The sequence below is a fragment of the Triticum urartu genome, chromosome 4A (genome assembly GCF_056163025.1).
Source record: "Triticum urartu cultivar PI428250 chromosome 4A, HENAU_Tu73, whole genome shotgun sequence".
Lineage (NCBI taxonomy): Eukaryota > Viridiplantae > Streptophyta > Magnoliopsida > Poales > Poaceae > Triticum > Triticum urartu.
In genome coordinates, this window is record NC_141876.1 from 619,376,829 (window position 1) to 619,382,319 (window position 5,491).

General features: G+C 46.2%; 1 pseudogene; it reads left to right on the plus strand.

Moving 5' to 3' along the window:
• Window positions 1-213: 213 nt before the first annotated feature.
• LOC125550120 (putative disease resistance protein RGA4) lies at window positions 214-4,557 on the plus strand (annotated as a pseudogene).
• The last annotated feature ends 934 nt before the right edge of the window (window positions 4,558-5,491 follow it).

Here is a 5,491-nt window from a genome sequence, read left to right on the forward strand (position 1 = left end):
GATTAGCCGAACCTGAACCCGAATTTTCGGGTAGCAAAAATTATGGACAAATTTGGGATGTCATTTATCAAAACCCTAATTGCCCTACCAAAATTTCCAGGTAAACCCGGGCGTCATGACTCAATGAAAGTATGTAGCTGTAGCTTTGGTTGGGGGTGTATTTGTAAAAAAGAGGGCAGCAGAGCATCCCATGTGGCTGCCGATCTACAGTACAGTAGAATTTACTGTTGTGGCAGAGCATCCCATCCCATGTGCTCAACACTCATCAGTGGAGCTCGAAGCTGTAGTGGAAGGAAGGAAGAAAGCCCGCACTTTTCCGTCACCTCTTGAATCCATTGCTCTCCTCCAGTCTCCAGAATACAGATCCCCTCCCCAGCGACGACTGAGATCCAAATCCAATCCAAGTGAGTGCGGCGACCCAGATCCAAGCTGTCCGCCCGCCACATTCAATCCTCGCAGCTGAATCCACCGCTAGCAGCCGCCGCTCTTTTCTGCTGCTTCCTCTCCACCACTACTCAGGCGCGGCGAGGCGAGGCTAGGCGGGGCGGCCGGCGGAGTGTCTGGAGAGAGAGAGAGAGAGAGAGAGGGAGGGAGGGAGGGAGGGAGGGAGAGAGAGAGGGAGAGAGAGAGAGAGAGAGATGGAGGTGGCCCTTGGCTCGGCGGCCTCGCTCCTCGGCAAGCTGTTGACGCCGCTGTCCGACAGCCTGGTGGCGGCGTACGTGGACAGCCTTCAGCTCGGCCACAATTCAGAGCAGATCAGGGACAAGCTGCTGCACACGCAAGCACAACGCCCAGGCTCAGGGGAGCCACGTCGGCGACAACCCTGCCCTGCAGCGCTTGCTGGAGAAGCTGAGCAGGGACGCCGACCAGGCGGAGGACTTGCTGGATGAGCTCCACTACTTCCAGATCCATGACAAGCTCCACGGCACCACCTACGCCACCACCCAAGATCTGGACGGCCTTGTCCGCCATCAAGCTCTCCACGCCGGTACTGCACTTCGCCACGCCCTAGGCAGCTTGGTACAATGCTTTTCTTGCTCGCCTACACCCAAGCCCAAGAGGGATGGTAGCGGTGATGCTGCTGCCGCTGCTGTTGCCGGTGTCACCAACTCCAACTCTGCTACTGCCCAAGATGGTGATGCGCTGCTGCATTTTGACAGAGTGTCCATCTCCAGACAAATCAAGTCCGTGTTACAGGGCATGCAGTCCCACTGTGATTCCGTCTCCAATTTGCTCAGCATTGGCACTATCCCAACCAACAGCACCCCAGTCCTTGTGCTGAATCGGCCTCTCACTGCTTCCATGATTATACAAGACACATTGTATGGCAGGGGAGACACTTTTGAGGAAACTGTCAATCGTATCACCACCGGGGATGCCACACAGACTCAGAATGTTTCTGTTCTTCCTATAGTTGGTCCAGGGGGTATTGGCAAGACAACTTTCGCCCAACACCTGTACAATGATGCAAGAACTAAAAAACACTTCCAAGTCAAGGTCTGGGTATGTGTATCCACTGATTTCGATGTGCTGAAGCTCACCAGGGAGATCCTTGCCTGCATACCTGCAACTGAAGAAGGAGGAAGCCGCAGTGTTGCAAATGAAACAACCAATTTAGATCATCTTCAGAGATCCATTGCCTGTCGTATCAAGTCCAAGAGGTTTCTGCTTGTCTTGGATGATATATGGAAATGTGACAGTCAGGACCAGTGGAAAACTTTCTTAGCTCCGTTCACAGAGGGGGAAGCCAAAGGAAGCATGCTACTTGTCACAACTCGATTCCCAAACCTTGCACAAATGATGGAAACAGTTGGTTTTGGTTCATTAAAACTGACAGGTTTGGACCCTAATGACTTCTTCACATTATTTGAAGCATGTATATTCGGTGAAGACAACAAGCCTGAGAAATACCAAGATGAGTTAGCTGGTATTGCACAAGAAATTGCAAACAAGCTAAAGGGTTCCCCGTTGGCAGCCAAAACAGTTGGTAGGCTATTGCACAAGGACCTTTCTCGGAAACATTGGAATGGAGTTCTTGAAAAGCATAAGTGGCTAAAGCAGGAAAATGATGATGGTATCATGCAATCTTTAGTGATTAGCTACAATTGCCTCCCTTTTGATCTGAAGAAATGCTTTTCCTATTGTGGCCTTTTCCCTGAAGATCACTGGTTTACTTCTTCAGAAATCAATCATTTCTGGGTTGCAATAGGTATCATAGACTCTGATCATCAAGACGATAGGAATTACTTGGAAGAACTAGTGGACAATGGTTTTCTCATGAAGGAATATGATTGGTATGTAATGCATGATTTAATGCATGAGCTATCTAAGAGTGTTTCTGCACAAGAATGCCACAATATAAGTGGCTTAGATTTAAGAGCTGATGCCATCGCACAATCTGTTCGGCACTTATCTATCAACATAGAAGACAGATATGATGCAAATTTTGAGGAAGAAATGTGTAAACTAAGGGAGAAGAAAGACATTATTGCAAATCTTCGGACTTTGATGTTTTTTAGAGAATATGGAGATGAAGGAATCGCCAAGATTTTGAAAGACAGCTTCAAGGAAATAAATAGTCTGCGTGTCCTATTTATAGTGGTGAAGTCTGCAGAATCTTTTCCATATAGGTTTTCAAAACTTATCCACCTCCAGTACCTCAAAATTAGTTCGTCTTACAGTGAAGATGAAATGAGCTTGCCTAGTACACTATCAAGATTTTATCACTTGAAAATCTTGGACCTAGATCTTTGGCGTGGTAGTTCTGATTTGCCTGAAGACTTTAGCCGCCTTGAGAATTTACATGATTTCCATGCTGCAAGTGAACTCCACTCCAATATTCGCAATGTCGGAAAGATGAAGCATTTGCAGGAGCTCAAAGAATTCCATGTCAGGAAGGAGAGCATGGGATTTGAACTGTCAGAACTTGGGGCATTGACAGAGCTTGAAGGAGGACTGACTATATGTGGTCTTGAACACGTGGCAACCAAGGAGGTAGCTACTGCAGCCAAACTGATGTTGAAAAGGAATCTGAAGGAGTTGGGATTACTCTGGAGCAGAGATGGACCAACTACAGATGATGATATTCTTGATGCTCTTCAACCACACTCTAATCTTAGAGTACTTAGAATTGTAAATCATGGTGGTACCGTTGGTCCTAGCTGGTTGTGTCTTGACATCTGGTTAACAAGTTTAGAGACTCTCACTCTAGACTGCATATCTTGGAACACCCTCCCACCTTTTGGGAAGCTGCCAAATCTCAAGGGACTCAAATTGAAGAAAATTTCTGGAATGCATCAGTTTGGGCCTCGATGTGGTGGCGCTGCAGGCAAATGTTTTATGCGCCTGAAGGCAGTTGGGTTTTATGAGATGGCAGAACTAGCTGAATGGGTTGTGGAACCTAATTGCCATTCCTTTCCAAGTCTTGAAACAATCGAATGCATCGATTGTCCCAATCTCTGTGTGATGCCCTTGTCGGAGGCATCTTTCACCAATTTGCGCAGACTTAAAGTTTCTGGGTACCCCAAGATGTCTCTGCCCTCCATGCCTCACACCTCCACACTGACACATTTGGATGTTGAGAAATTGTCTTATCATGGAAAGAAGTTGTTTGTTAGTGGGTATGGCGGTGCTTTGGCCTCCCACAATCTGGATAAAGTAGAAGATATGACTGTTGGAAGATGCGACGGTTTGAGAGCTGGATGGCAGTTTTGTCTTCCGTTCAGTTAAGAGTCTCAAATTAGATGTATCGCATCTTACCAGCAGAAAATCATCATCGTCAAAAGTTTTAAACTGTTTCCCAGCTCTTTCTGTGTTGGAGATACATGGAGATGAGGAATGTGTAATGCAGTTGCCATCATCCAGCTCACTGCAAGAACTTACCTTCTCAGGCTGTAAGGGCCTGGTTCTTGTGCCTGTGGAGAATGGAGGAGGAATTCAGGAGGACAAGTCATTGCTCCAATCATTAACAATATACAGATGTAGCGAATTGTTCTGTCGGTGGCCAATGGAAGAATCAGAGACCATTTGCTATTTCCCTGCTTCCCTCATGGCTCTGCTCTCAAACCTCACGGCTCTCACCACTCTAACGCTCTGGTTGTGCAGTAATTTAACAGTGGACGGATTCAATCCTCTCATCGCAGCCAACCTCATACAACTGCAAGTGGGTGGGTGCAACACCTTAGCAGCAGATATGCTCTCAGAGGTGGCCTCTCAGAGGGCCAAATTATTATTGCCTGCAGGTTACATCTCTAGATTGGAGGTACTCAGGGTGGATGACATCTGTGGATTGTTTGTTGCTCCAATTTGCAGCCGCCTCGCCCCGGCCCTCCACACTCTTGAATTCTGGTCTGATAAGAGGACGGAAAGCTTCACCAAAGAGCAAGAGAAAGCACTGCAGCTCCTCACCTCCCTCCAGACACTAGAATTTTGACTCCTGCGTGGGTCTGCAGTCCCTTCCTCAAGTGTTACATCGCCTTTCTTCTCTCAAGGAGTTATATGTCGTTGGGTGTCTAAAAATCCAATCATTTCCCAAGGAGGGCCTCCCGGTTTCGCTGAGAAAACTAGTGATGAATCGTCGCAGCGCTGAGATAAACGAGCAAATTGAGAAAATCAAAAGAACCAACCCAGATTTATCCGTCACGGATGACCAACTACACCCAAGGTAACACTTGTCGCCTCCCTATTTTTATTGTTTTTCTATTTGTGATGAAGCGAGGTTTATTCGTCATCCATATTTCTGCCTCATTTTAACCACAGTTGTCAAATCTTACAGACTAGCAGGTTCCACTCCACTCCACCACTGTTCCATCGATATTTCTGTTGCAGAGAAATATCGATATTTCTCTGCAAGTCCAATCTGCCGGTTAGTAGCTCCAGAACCAAATTTCTGATCCTTAATTTATGACTACATTCACTTCTTTTTGTACTCCTTTTCTGTGCTAGTAGACTTGAGATTGATACACCGTTGATGTCAGTTTTCATAATATATATGCGTGCATTTTCTTGGTCAGGCTTGTGTTCCCTATGTATGTGAAATAAAAAAGGGCGTGCGAGGCATCACTCACTCGCTTGGTACCGATCGAGAAGAAGGCTTGTGCTCTTTTTTCGCATGAAGCAACTGTTGACTGAACAGGACGAAGAGGAGGTATTTAACTGGCTGCTGTTATTCAGAAAGAAGATTTTGTTTCTTTTCTTACCATGAATGAATGAATCAAGTGCCTTACTTGCTCTTTCTTGAATCCTTTCCTTTTGACAGGATATATCATGTACTCCTATGTGGCAGAGAGGGCTGTCTTGTCTTGCAAAAAGGGCGTGTGAGACATGACTCACTCACTTGGTACCCATCAAGAAGAAGACTTAATGGGATTAATGGGATTGAGCCTAACTTAGCGAGACATATTCGGGTTGGAGTTTGTGCTTTGCTGTGGACTATCTGGAATTGCAGAAATGATTTGGTTTTTAACAGAATATCATGTATACATTTTTTGCA